A 14,835-nucleotide genomic window follows, 5' to 3' on the forward strand; every position below is an offset into this window, starting at 1 on the left:
CCATTTGAATCTCTTTGCCTCACTGGTATGACTCTGTTTCCTATTTTGCCTCTTTGTTTATTATATATTTCAGATTCTTACTGTCTCTGCATTTACTATATAAGGTGGTACACTCTGAGTCTTTACTAAGTTTAACCATTAGAGAAATTATTCTTTCAAAATTCTGTAAAGCTTCTATTGTAAAGATGGTATACTTTATTCAAATTATCTTAGGGCTATTTTTTAAAGTTTTAAATTCACTTTGTACTACAAAATGTTTGATGCCATTATTAAAAATGAAACTTCCTCAGGTTACATGGATTAAATACCATTTGAAACTTATCCTAGGATGCACATTGAATAGTTATTTCTTAATGAAAAATATTTTAAATAATTAGAATGCAATATTTCCATTTTAAGTCATCTGCAATAATAGAGCAGCAGAGAGGGAAACCTATGACCTTCTCAGTGAAAAACACAAGGGCTACTTCAATCTCTGTCTTCAGGATAAAGGATGAGGAGGCTGCATCATGGATATTTCCTGCCATACAGGGAAGCCATTATGGCTCACACACATTGTCCTCACAGGGACTTTTCTCTGTGCATAGGCATCCCTGGTGTCTCTTTTCTTTGTAAAAGGACACCAGTCATATTGGATTAGGGCCCCACCCTTATGATCTCACTTAACCTTAACTATCTCTTTAAAAGCCCCATCTCCAGAAACAGTCATATTGGGGGCTACGACTATAACATAAGAATATGGGGTGGGAGGAAAACACAATTTAGTCCATAACAACATCTGTGCAGCTACAATATAGGAAACCCTGTCTCCTTTGTAGTTTCCAACACCATCATGGGTTTACTGGGGAAGGAACAAGAAATTTATAGGCCTGGGGTAACTATTGATGCATGTTACACGCAGGGTAGGAAAGTGAGGATGTCATTTGGGCTTTTGTACATACTATAGGAGAGAACCCCTTTTCAAATTAGGGTTTCAGCAGAGGCTTTCATTCTGGGGAATTACAAAAATCTGCTAGTAAGGAATATCAGTTACAGGACACATACGTGCATACAATAAATACGCGTTGAGTACCACTGCTCTGTGCTGGCTCTGGTGGACACAGCTCTAATTAAATCAGATTTTCCCTGTGCATTTATGGCACCTACACACTAACAGCCCTTAAATATCTATTAATATTTTGAAGAAGAAATAGAGAAGGTAATATTTTCTTTTATAAAAAATCTTTTAGAAAATGGCGGAAGAGTGAGACGCGGAGATCACCCTCCTCTCCACAGATACACCAGAAATACATCTACACGTGGAACAGCTCCTACAGAACACCTACTGAATACTGGCAGAAGACCTCAGACCTGCCAAAAGGCAAGAACCCCCCCCCCCCCCACGTACCTGGGTAGAGCAAAAGAAAAAAGAATAAACAGAGACAAAAAGGATAGGGACGGGACCGGCACCAGTGGGAGGGAGCTGTGAAGGAGGAAACGTTTCTACACACTAGGAAGCCCCTTCGCGGGCGGAGACTGCGGGTGGCGGAGGGGGAAAGCTTCGGAGCCGCGGAGGAGAGCACAGCAACAGGGATGCTGAGGGGGAAGCGGAGAGATTCCCGCACAGAGGATCGGTGCCGACCAGCACTCAGCAGCCCGAGAGGCTTGTCTACTCACCCGCCGTAGCGGGCGGGGCTGGGAGTTGAGGCTTGGGTCGGTTGGAGCGCCGGGAGACGACTGGGGTTGGCGGTGTGAATACAGCCTGCAGGGGGTTAGTGCGCCACTGCTAGTCGGGAGGGAGTCCGGGCAAAAGTCTGGACCTGCCGAAGAGGCAAGAGACTTTTTCTTACCTCTTTGTTTCATGGTGCGCAAGGAGAGGCGATTAACAGCGCTGCTTAAAGGAGCTTCAGAGACAGGCGCGAGCCGCGGCTAAAACCGCGGACCCGAGACACATGAGACGCTAAGGCTGCTGCTGCTGCCGCCACCAAGAAGCCTGTGTGCGAGCACAGGTCACTATCCACAAACCCCTTCTGGGGAGCCTGTGCAGCCAGCCATTGCCAGGGTCCCGGGAACCAGGGACAACTTCGCAGGGAGAACGCACGCACGCCTCAGGCTGGTGCAACGTCACGCCGGCCTCTGCCGCCGCAGCCCCGCCCCGCACTCGTGCCCCTCCCTCCGCCTGGCCTGAGTGAGCCAGAGCCCCCAAAGCAGCGGTTCCTTTAACCCCGTCCTGTCTGAGCGAAGAACAGACGCACTCCCGCGACCTACACGCAGAGGCGGGGCCAAATCCAAAGCTGAGCCCCTGGGACCTGTGAGAACAAAGAAGAGAAAGGGAAATCTCTCCCGGCAGCGTCAGAGGCAGCCAATTAAAGCTCCACAATCAACTTGATGTACCCTGCATCTGTGGAATACATGAATAGACAACGAATCATCCCAAATTGAGGAGGTGGACATTGACAGCAAGATTTATGATTTTTTTTCCCCTTTTCCTCTTTTTGTGTGTATGTGTATGCTTCTGTGTGAGATTTTGTCTGTATAGCTTTGCTTCCACCATTTGTCCTAGGGTTCTATCCGTCCATTTTGTTTTGTTTTAATTTTTATTTCTTAATAATTATTATTTAATAACTTTATTATATTTATCTTGCTTTATTTTATTTTACCTTCTTTCTTTCTTTTTTTCCTTCCTTCCCTCCTTCCCTCCTTCCTTCCTTCCTTCCTTGCTTCCTTCTTTCCTTCCTTCCTCCCTCCCTCCCTCCCTCCCTCCCTCCTTTCGTTCTTTCTTTCTTTCTACTTCTACTAATTCTTTCTTTCTACTTTTCTCCCTTTTATTCTGAGCTGTGTGGATGAAAGGATCTTGGTGCTCCAGCCAGGAGTCAGAGCTGTGCCTCTGAGGTGGGAGAGCCAACTTCAGGACACTGGTCCACAAGAGACCTCCGAGCTCCACATAATATCAAACGGCAAAAATCTCCCAGAGATCTCCATCTCAACACCAGCACCCAGCTTCACTCAACGACTAGCAAGCTACAGTGCTGGACACTCTATGCCAAACAACTAGCAAGATAGGAACACAACCCCACCCATTAGCAGAGAGGCTGCCTGAAATCATAATAAGTCCACAGACACCCCAAAACACACCACCAGCTGTGGACCTGCCCACCAGAAAGACAAGATCCAGCCTCAACCACCAGAACACAGGCACTAGTCCCCTCCACAAGGAAGCCTACACAACCCACTGAACCAACCTTAACCACCGGGGACAGACACCAAAAACAACGGGAACTACGAACCTGCAGCCTGCAAAAAGGAGACCCCCAAACACAGTAAGATAAGCAAAATGAGAAGACAGAAAAACACACAGCAGATGAAGGAGCAAGATAAAAACCCACCAGACCTAACGAATGGAGAGGAAATAGTCAGTCTACCTAAAAAAGAATTCAGAATAATGATAGTAAAGATGATCCAAAATCTTGGAAATAGAATACACAAAATGCAAGAAACATTTAACAAGGACCTAGAAGAACTAAAGATGAAACAAACAATGATGAACAACACAATAAATGAAATGAAAAATACTCTACATGGGATCAATAGCAGAATAACTGAGGCAGAAGAATGGATAAGTGATCTGGAAGATAAAATAGTGGAAATAACTACTGCAGAGCAGAATAAAGAAAAAAGAATGAAAAGAACTGAGGACAGTCTCAGAGACCTCTATGACAACATTAAATGCAACAACATTCAAATTCTAGGGGTCCCAGAAGAAGAAGAGGAAAAGAAAAGTACTGAGAAAATATTTGAAGAGGTTATAGTTGAAAACTACCCTAATATGGGAAAGGAAATAGTTAATCAAGTCCAGGAAGCACAGAGAGTCCCATACAGGATAAATCCAAGGAGAAATACGCCAAGACACATATTAATCAAACTGTCAAAAATTAAATACAAAGAAAACATATTAAAGGCAGCAAGGGAAAAACAACAAATAACACACAAGGGAATCCCCATAAGGTTAACAGCTGATCTTTCAGCAGAAACTCTGCAAGCCAGAAGGGAGTGGCAGGACATATTGAAAGTGATGAAGGAGAAGAACCTAAAACCAAGATTACTCTACCCAGCAAGGATCTCATTCAGATTTGATGGAGAAATTAAAACCTTTACAGACAAGCAAAAGCTGAGAGAGTTCAGCACCACCAAACCAGCTTTACAACAACTGCTAAAGGAACTTCTCTAGGAAAGAAATACAGGAGAAGGAAAACACCTACAATAACGAACCCAAAACAATTAAGAAAATGGGAATAGGAACATACATATCGATAATTACCTTAAATGTAAATGGAATAAATGCTCCCACCAAAAGACACAGATTAGCTGAATGGATACAAAAACAAGACCCATATATTTGCTGTCTACAAGAGACCCACTTCAGACCTAGAGACACATACAGACTGAAAGTAAGGGGGTGGAAAAATATTTCATGCAAATGGAAACCAAAAGAAAGCTGGAGTAGCAATTCTCGTATCAGACAATATACACTTTAAAATAAAGAATATTACAAGAGACAAAGAAGGACACTACGTAATGATCAAGGGATCTATCCAAGAAGAAGATATAACAATTGTAAATATTTATGCACCCAACATAAGAGCACCTCAATACATAAGGCAAATACTAACAGCCATAAAAGGGGAAATCGACAGTAACACATTCATAGTAGGGGACTTTAACACCCCCCTTTCACCAATGGACAGATCATCCAAAATGAAAATAAATAAGGAAACACAAGCTTTAAATGATGCATTAAACAAAATAGACTTAATTGATATTTGTAGGACATTCCATCCAAAAACAACAGAATACACATTTTTCTCAAGTGCTCATGGCACATTCTGCAGGATACATCATATCTTGGGTCACAAATCAAGCCTTGGTAAATTTAAGAAAATTGAAATTGTATCTAGTATCTTTTCCGACCACAATGCTATGTGACTAGATATCAATTACAGGAAAAGATCTGTAAAAACTACAAACACATGGAGGCTAAAAAATACACTACTTAATAACGAAGTGATCACTGAAGAAATCAAAGAGGAAATTAAAAAATACCTAGAAACAAATGACAATGGAGACACGACAACCCAAAATCTATGGGATGCAGCAAAAGCAGTTCTAAGAGGGAAGTTTATAGGAATACAATCCTACCTTAAGAAACAGGACACATCTTGAATAAACAACCTAACCTTGCACCTAAAGCAATTAGAGAAAAAAGAACAAAAAAAAAACCTCAAAGTTAGCAGAAGGAAAGAAATCATAAAAATCAGATCAAAAATAAATGAAAAAGAAATTAAGGAAACGATAGCAAAGATCAATAAAACTAAAAGCTGGTTCTTTGAGAAGATAAACAAAATTGATAAAGCATTAGTCAGACTCATCAAGAAAATAAAGGAGAAGACTCAAATCAATAGAATTAGAAATTAAAAAGGAGAAGAACAACTGACACTGCAGAAATACAAAAGATCATGAGAGATTACTACCAGCAATTCTATGCCAATAGAATGGACAACCTGGAAGAAATGGACAAATTCTTAGAAATGTACAACCTTCCTAGACTGAATCAGGAAGAAATAGGAAATATGAACAGACCAATCACAAGCACTGAAATGAAACTGTGATTAAAAATCTTCCAACAAACAAAAGCCCAGGACCAGATGGCTTGACAGGTGAATTCTATCAAACATTTAGAGAAGAGCTAACACCTATCCTTCTCAAAGTCTTCCAAAATATAGCAGAGGGAGGAACACTCCCAAACTCATTCTACGAGGCCACCATCACCTTGATACCAAAACCAGACAAGGATGTCACAAAGAAAGAAAACTACAGGCCAATATCACTGATGAACATAGATGCAAAAATCCTCAACAAAATACTAGCAAACAGTATCCAACAGCACATTAAAAAGATCATACACCATGATCAAGTGGGGTTCATTCCAGGAATGCAAGGATTCTTTAATATACGCAAATCAATCAATGTGATAAACCATATTAAAAAATTGAAGGAGAAAAACCATATGATCATCTCAATAGATGCAGTGAAAGCTTTTGACAAAATTCCACACCGATTTATGATAAAAACTCTGCAGAGGGCTTCCCTGATGGCGCAGTGGTTGAGAGTCCGCCTGCCGATGCAGGGGACATGGGTTCGTGCCCCGGTCCGGGAAGATACCACATGCCGCGGAGTGGTTGGACCCGTGAACCATGGCTGCTGAGCCTGTGCGCCACAACGGGAGAGGCCACAACAGTGAGAGGCCCGTGTACCGCAAAAAAAAAAAAAAAAAAAAAAACTGCAGAAAGTAGGCATAGAGGGAACTTTCCTCAACATAATAAAGGCCATATATGACAAACCCACAGCCAAGATCATCCTCAATGGTGAAAAATTGAAAGCATTTCCACTAAGATCAGGAACAAGACAAGGTTGCCCACTCTCACCACTCTTATTCAACATAGTTTTGGAAGTTTTAGCCACAGCAATCAGAGAAGAAAAGGAAATAAAAGGAATCCAAATCAGAAAGAAGAAGTAGAGCTGTCACTGTTTGCAGATGACATGATACTATACATAGAGAATCCTAAAGATGCTACCAGAAAACTACTAGAGCTGATCAATGAATGTGGTAAAGTAGCAGGATACAAAATTAATGCACAGAAATCTCTGGCATTCCTATACACTAATGATGAAAAATCTGAAAGTGAAATCAAGAAAACACTCCCATTTACCATTGCAACAAAAAGAATAAAATATATAGGCATAAACCTACCTTACGGAGACAAAACACCTGTATGCAGAAAATTATAAGACACTGATGAAAGAAATTAAAGATGATACAAATAGATGGAGAGATATACCATGTTCTTGGATTGGAAGAATCAACATTGTGAAAATGACTCTACTACCCAAAGCAATCTACAGAGTCAATGCAATCCCTATCAAACTACCACTGGCATTTTTCACAGAACTAGAACAAAAAATTTCACAATTTGTGTGGAAACACTAAAGACCCCGAATAGCCGAAGCAATCTTGAGAATGAAAAACGGAGCTGGAGGAATCAGGCTCCCTGATTTCAGACTATACTACAAAGCTACAGTAATGAAGACAGTATGGTACTGGCACAAAACCAGAAAGATAGATCAATGGAACAGGATAGAAAGCCCAGAGATAAACCCACGCACATATGGTCACCTTATCTGTGATAAAGGAGGCAGGAATGTACAGTGGAGAAAGGACAGCCTCTTCAATAAGTGGTGCTGGAAAAACTGGACAAGTACATGTAAAAGTATGAGATTAGATTACTCCCTAACACCATACACAAAAATAAGCTCAAAATGGATTAAAGACCTAAATGTAAGGCCAGAAACTATCAAACTCTTAGAGGAAAACATAGGCAGAGCACTCTATGACATAAATCACAGCAAGATCCTTTTTGACACCCCTCCTAGAGAAATGGAAATAAAAACAAAAATAAACAAATGGGACCTAATGAAACTTAAAAGCTTTTGCACAGCAAAGGGAACCATAAACAAGACCAAAAGACAACTCTCAGAATGGGAGAAAATATTTGTAAATGAAGCAAGTGATAAAGGATTAATCTCCCAAATTTATAAGCAGCTCATGCAGCTCAATAACAAAAAAAAAAAAAAAAAAAACAAGCAGAAGACCTAAATAGACATGTCTCCAAAGAAGATATACAGACTGCCAACAAACACATGAAAGAATGCTCAACATCATTAATCGTTAGAGAAATGCAAATCAAAACTACAATGAGATATCATCTCACATCAGTCAGAATGGCCATCATCAAAAAATCTAGAAACAATAAATGTTGGAGAGGGTGTGGAGAAAAGGGTACCCTCTTTCACTGTTAGTGGGAATGTAAATTCATACAGCCACTGTGGAGAACAGTATAGAGTTTCCTTAAAAAGCTACAAATAGAACTACCATATGACCCAGCAATCCCACTACTGGGCATATACCCTGAGAAAACCATAATTCAAAAAGAGTCATGTACCAAAATGTTCATTGCAGCTCTATTTACAATACCCTGGAGATGGAAACAACCTAAGTGTCCATCATCGGATGAATGGATAAAGAAGATGTGGCACATATATACAATGGAATATTACTCAGCCATAAAAAGAAACGAAATTGAGCTATTTGTAATGAGGTGGATAGGCGTAGAGTCTGTCATACAGAGTGAAGTAAGTCAGAAAGAGAAAAACAAATACCGTATGCTAACACATATATATGGAATTTAAGAAAAAAAAAATGTCATGAAAAACCTAGGGGTAAGACAGGAATAAAGACACAGACCTACTAGAGAATCAACTTGAGGATATGGGGAGGGGGAAGGGTAAACTGTGAGAAAGTGAGAGAGAGGCATGGACATATATACACTACCAAACGTAAAATAGATAGCTAGTGGGAAGCAGCCGCATAGCACAGGAAGATCAGCTCGGTGCTTTGTGGGATAGGGAGGGTGGGAGGGAGGGAGACGCAAGAGGGAAGAGATATGGAAACAAATGTATATGTATAACTGATTCACTTTGTTATAAAGCAGAAATTAACACACCATTGTAAAGCAGTTACACTCCAATAAAGATGTAAAAAAAAATCTTTTAAAGAAGAGATTAAGGGGTAGGGAGTAACAGGAAATGACTGCTAAAGCGTACAGGGTTTCTTTTTCTGTGGGTAAAGAAAAGTTTTGGAATTAGATAGTGGTGATGGCTGCACACTTCTCTGAAAAAATACTGAATTATACACTTCAAAGGGTGAATTTCACTGGATGTTAATAATATCTCAATAAAGCCATTTTTTTTTTAAAGGCAGTAAGGGGATTCCCAATCTTGGCCTCTCTTCATGGACGGTTTAAGCATTTCCCAACCGCTACTATAAGAACTTTGATTCCTCTGAATTTTACCACCGTTAGATGCTGAAGTTTATGAAAATGTTCTTGAAACAGTGAAGGCACACTAGGCCTTCATTCTACTAATTTTAGGAAGCAGTATTGTGTAATAGTTAAGAACTCAAATTTAGGAATAAGAAACATCCTATGTTCAAATTCTAGTTGTAACTTTTTGCAAGTTATATAACCTGTGACAAGTCATCTAATCTCACACATACAGGCATAAAAAAAATTATGAGCGAAGTGTACTTACTAGTCTCATTTCACAGATAAAGAATCAGGCTCAATCAATGTCATATAGTGAAGGTCTGAGCTGTTAACAGTAGGAAGAAATAAAATATAATGGGTAAGGGGGAATGCAGAGGAATTAAATAATCTGACTCTAATCTTAAAGTTCAGGCTCTGTGACTTACTCTGTTGCTTCTAACGAGTTACTTAAGGTCTTTAGGCCTGAACTTCCTTACGTGTAAGATGGTATTTCAGATGTCCGTTGTCATATAGCAAACCATCCCAGAACTCGAGGGCTCTAAGTGAGTCACTGTGATCTCCCCTGGTTCTGTAGGTTGACTGGGCACAGCTGGGCAGTTCTCACTTGGGGTCTCGTGCAGCTGCAGACAGATGTTGGCCTAGAACTGCAGTTATCTGAAGACTTTCCTAGGCTGATGTCCAGCATGATTTACATACACGGTTAGCAGCTGATTCTGGCTGTGGGCCAGGAGCTCAGCTAGGGCTGTCAGCTGTGGCCATTCCATGTGGCTTGGGTTTCTGCAGCATGGCTGCTGCGTTCCAAGAGGAAGCACATCAAGCACAATGCTCCCAGAGTCCCAGGCGGAAACGATGAGCTTTCCTATATGAGTTAACTTTGGAAGTCCCCAAAGGTTACTTCTGCTGTGTTTTACTGACCTGATTTAACAGGATAGTCCAGATTTAACAAGAGGAGGATGAGCTATCACATCCTGATGAGAAGATCAGCATGCACATATAGCTAGGGAAGGACGTGGTGATGACCATTTTGAAATTTACTGACCACAGTCTGCCCTGTAGCCACTGCCATATAGTCATCCTCCTCCCAAGAGCTCCCCAGGCTCATCCCATTATGGGATTGATTCGAAGCCCCTGATCTCTCATTTCAGTCAGCCTCAAGTGCAATTCCTGGGGGACAGTTCTTCTCAAACTACAGACCTATGAACCAACAAGTCTTCTTTGCTCTTCTGTTCCCCACACACCCAACATACAGTGGTGAAGCAAGCATAGGATGACAGCCAAAGATAATCCCATTCAAAAAGGAAAGGGACGGACAGCACAGAGCTGTCATTGGTCCACAGCAGTCATTTACACCCTCCAGATTTGACTTAGGTGCCCCACTTGCATGATCATAGAGTGCCATAGCCTTATCTTCATCATTAAAATTATTAAATTCCACATAATCGCTTGTTTTCTTACCTAGCTTGTCCACTAGGTGGCAAGAGTTTTGAGAGCAAGGACTGTCTTATCATTGTTCACCTACTGCCTCGCACTTAATAGATGCTTAATCAGCATTTGTTGAGTAAATTAAAACCAGAAACATGGAGTTGTCTTTGCTCCACTAATGTGTGACCTTGTATTGGTCACTTAATTTCTCCATGGTTACATTTCCTGTACTGAAAAGCAAGGAGTCTGGATTAGATCTCAAGAACTATGGCTAGTTGCATGATTCTATTCTAGAATTTCTGCATTATCATGCCAGGAGCTCCAGCACCAACACTACATTCTTCTCAGATACCACAACTGGTTGGCATTTACTTCAAAGTGCTCTGATAGGTGCTGACTGGTGGAAACAAGGTGGCTTTGAACAGTGTTTCACAAAACAATGAGAAATGAGGCTCAGGTGCACAGCCACATTGGGCAGAGGGACCACTAAAGACCATCAGACTGAAACAATGCTCACATTCCTCCTCAGACATCCTACACATTCATCCTAAGGCTGGAGGGCAGACCTCAGGAACACAGTCCAGACAGAAACACCCCAGCTCAGTCACCTGCAGTACTGACTCCGAGACCCCTCAGCAATGTCTGGAGACGGGAGCAATCTATGCTCATCTCTACCATCATCCCAATGCTCAGAAACTCCTGAGGTTTCTGCTCTTGGTTGTATAGGAAGCAGAATGTGGGCACAGGCCTCTTTTGACTTTCTCTTTGTGTTTTGATTTCTGTCCTTTTGCCTCTGCATTCCTCCGCAGTGAGGTACAAGAAGACAAATGCCCACCTTTGGAGCCCTGATAGCATGTCTAAGTCATATCATTTCCTAAAGACTTTTTTTTTTAAGGTGACCTTTCCCTTTGTTTTTCTATCCCTGTTCCACTTTGTTCCTTAGAAAGAGAAACCTCTGCAATCTCATTCATAGATCTCCCTCCTTCTCCTTCCCTTTATTTAATCATTTGCAGCTCTAGGGCGGTGCCTTTCAAACTTTAATGCGCATCAGAATTACCTAAGGCTTGTTAAGCCTCATATTGCTGAGCCCCACCCCAGAGATTTTGATTCTACAGATGGGTCCAAAAATATGCATTGCGAACTAGCTTCCAAGAGATTCTGATGCTGCTGCCATGAGAACCACAGTTTAAGGACCCCATGGCTTTAGGGTATACACCAAGAACTGAGTTTTAAATTATTTTCTCACTCTTAAGTATATTTTTAATGACTACATGTTTTACTGCCTCCAAAATATGGTTTGCTCAGAGCTCAGATTTTGAAAGCCTGGAATTTCTTACTGTATGTGAAAACCAAACCTGTTGGCTTACTTGCCTAGATTATCCAAAGTAACAGGATATCTGAACTGATGTCAGAGATGAGCCTTGGTGAGGTAATGTCCCATCCACTTTGAATTGTTTCCCTAGGAATTTTAATCCAAGAGAGAAAACAGTTCTCTGTTTTCTCATATATTCTGTTCGTTTTCTCCCCCCATGACACCATTCAGAACACTAATAAATCAATATATTAAGATAACTAAATTCAGAGCATTAAGAAAGAGAGAAAGCCCAATTCTACCAGGTGAAACTCTTCCCCAGATTTCCTTTTCACTGATTATTATCAACTCAACCTTAAACTCTGGTAAGGTGGACAGCACTTTTTTAAACCACTAAGAACCTGAAGATATTGGACAGGTTATTTAACCTCTCTGAGCCTCAGTTACTTTGATGGGGTCCAGGGCAGGCTGCCCCAGATTGTGCCACTTTGGCATGTGGATTATTTTGAGCTGAAGATAATCAAGGCCCAACAAGCAGACTCAAGAAGAGCTTTTCACCTCCCCCTTAACTGCTAAAGAATTTAGACGGGGGTGGTGGGGGGGTCTGGTCCAGGAAGAGAACTATCACCAGAGATAACTACAGAGAGTGTGGGCTAGATGTGGTAAGGGGGTGGGGGGTGGGCGGTGAGCAGGCAGGGTCCATTTGTTCAAAGTCCTCTCTGTGTGCCATTATCTCTACATAGCATGGCAAACACTTGTTTACCAAACACTTGCTCTTCCCATCTTCCTGTGAATTGCCTTCCTTTCCTTTGAAGCCCTGACCCTTACCCCCTTCTCCTTAGCTCAGGATGGCATATAAGCCTCAGTTGCCTGACTGTCTGGGAGACTCATGTATGTGGGGCTCCCATATATGTAACACTAAATTTGTTTTTCTCCTGTTAATCTGTTTTATGTCAATTGCATTAGACCAGCCAAAAGAACCCAAAAGGGTAGAGGAAAAATTTTCCTTCCCTACACCTTCACTTATAAAGTGAGAGTAATGCAACTTGCCTTCTATTAGTTTTAGAAGGACTAAATCCCTAACGTTCCCCATTACCAAGCCCTGAAATACTGCTGATTGCTCTTTCCTCTCTTCCTTCTCCTATCTCTGATTATCTTAGTATTTCATAAAAACAAAGATAAAAACAAAAACTATGGAGAAGTGTTGTCTTGCTTCATCATACTTTTGTTTTATCTTGGAGTAAAGTACAACTGTTGTAAATTCAAGACCTGCATTGATTAAGCATTCTTTAATGCTATTAGCTTTCTAAGTTGACTTTAATTCAGTCCTTATTTTTATTTATTAGATTTTAAATTAGTTGTCACTTCACGTAAAAATCCTCTCTTCTTTTGCATCTTAATCAATTCCTTTTTCAGGTTTTATTGCTTCCCTAAATTATTGTCAAGACCTTGAGAGCAGGGCAGGAAACGCTTAACTCACACCAATTTACATGTTCCTCTTCATCTTCTCTGGGTTTATACTAAAAAATATAGTTAAGAATTTCCAAGGTTTGATACAGAGAAGAAGAAATAATACACATTTTCTGAGCACTTACTACATGACACCCATTGTTCAAAGTGTTTGCTATACATGGCCTCCTTTAATTTTTGTAACTCTTTCAGATAGGTATTGTAACCATCCCAATGATAATGTGGAAAATGAGGAACAAGTAAGTCGGATGACACACAAGTCTAGGAATATGTTTCAGAGCCAAAGTTTTAATCCTATCTATCTAATTCAAAAGATCACAAGCTTAATTATTATGCAAATTCCTGTTTAAACTTAGAATAGTGCCGGATTTTTAAAACAATTTCCAACTATTATGTAAGAGAGCAGTTCCACAATGACCAACCACATCATTGCTAAATGGGATTTTTACCTGGCGCTACCAAAGAAAGCATCAAATTTTTCATCAAACTTTTGTCCATTGTTAGCCATTAGGCTCTATGCTCTATACACATAATCAAAATATGTTTCAGAAAAAAATCAATTTTATCAGCTACCATATATTAAAGTCTAACCCCTGCCATTACATTTCTACATATTAGATGGTGGCAAAGGATGAAGCCATGAGAGTTTATAGCCTTGTCCATCCTTTAAACCATTGCCATTAGAGTAATATCTCTGTCTCCTAGATGTGAAAGCAAACATGAGTAAACAATCCATCTCTTCTAAGTCAATCATTTCATGTAATGCTTCAGAAATTATATTTGTTGCTATTAAGACAAGCCAAGAGCTCCTATTTTTCTATGACCAGAATCTTTCAACAGCTTTTGACCTAAAATTGCTAAAAAGAAACAAACTCACTAGTTACTATTCATTCAGACTGCTATGATTTTTAGGAGGATGGCAGGTGCAAGCCATAAAGGATATTGATAATTACAAGGGGGAAAAAACCCCACATGGATCACTAAAATCAGAAGCAAAAGAAGAGACTGCATTTGGCAGCCAGCCCTTTTCTGTATATTCCATTTGGTTGACATTCCTCTATGATCAATTCTTAGTTAAACCTAGAATTTTTTGGAGGAAAGTCCAGAAGTTGCAAAAGCTGTGATTCAAAAATAATAAAAAAAAAGAAAACCTTAGAGGTTTTAAGAGACACAAACAATATTCTATTGAGAAGAAACTACATTTTATTGACATAACACCTGGCATACTGAGGTTAAAGAAGGGAAGGCAGAGGGAGGATGTAAATTAGAAGCAAAAGCCAATGCTGCTAAAGTTGGTGGATTTGGAGCAGGATGATGCTTAACAGCCAAGGAGAATGTTTGCAGAAGGAAGCAGGCATAACTCAAAGCCAAAGCCAAAATGATGGCTTCCTCAATTGCTAACTAGTTTCTTCCCTCCTAGGATTCTGCACAGGCTGATATGGGGGTGGACGTGGGAGAAGGGATGCTGGCAAAGCAGCAACCATCACATATGAGTCAGATCTGGTGATCCTCTGTGCATTAGTTTCCCGTGGCTGCTATAACAAATTACCACAAACTTGTCATCATCAAACGAGACAGAAACTTATTCTTTTCCAGTTATGGAAGTCAGAAGTCTAAAATCAAGGGATCAGCAGGGTCAGCCTCCCTCCAGAGGCTCTAGGGGAGATTCTATTCTTTGCTTCTTCCAACTTCTGGTAGCAGTTGGAATTCCTA

The 14,835-nt window shown here is 40.5% G+C and overlaps 1 protein-coding gene across 3 annotated transcripts in view; it reads right to left on the bottom strand.

The window, feature by feature from the left end:
* The window catches only part of SYT1 (synaptotagmin 1), a 1,170,968-nt gene that overhangs the window by 1,059,916 nt on the left and 96,217 nt on the right, over positions 1-14,835 (bottom strand). The window contains exon 1 of one of the 3 annotated variants that reach the window (XM_079937829.1): positions 1,830-2,041. The exons of the other annotated variants lie outside the window; for them this stretch is intronic. The gene's annotated coding sequence lies outside the window, so the exon portion shown is untranslated. Of the gene's footprint in view, positions 1-1,829; positions 2,042-14,835 lie in introns of those variants that run through there. 3 annotated transcript variants of the gene reach the window in all.

The sequence above is a fragment of the Stenella coeruleoalba genome, assembly GCF_951394435.1.
Source record: "Stenella coeruleoalba genome assembly, chromosome: 11".
In the NCBI taxonomy this organism is placed as follows: domain Eukaryota; kingdom Metazoa; phylum Chordata; class Mammalia; order Artiodactyla; family Delphinidae; genus Stenella; species Stenella coeruleoalba.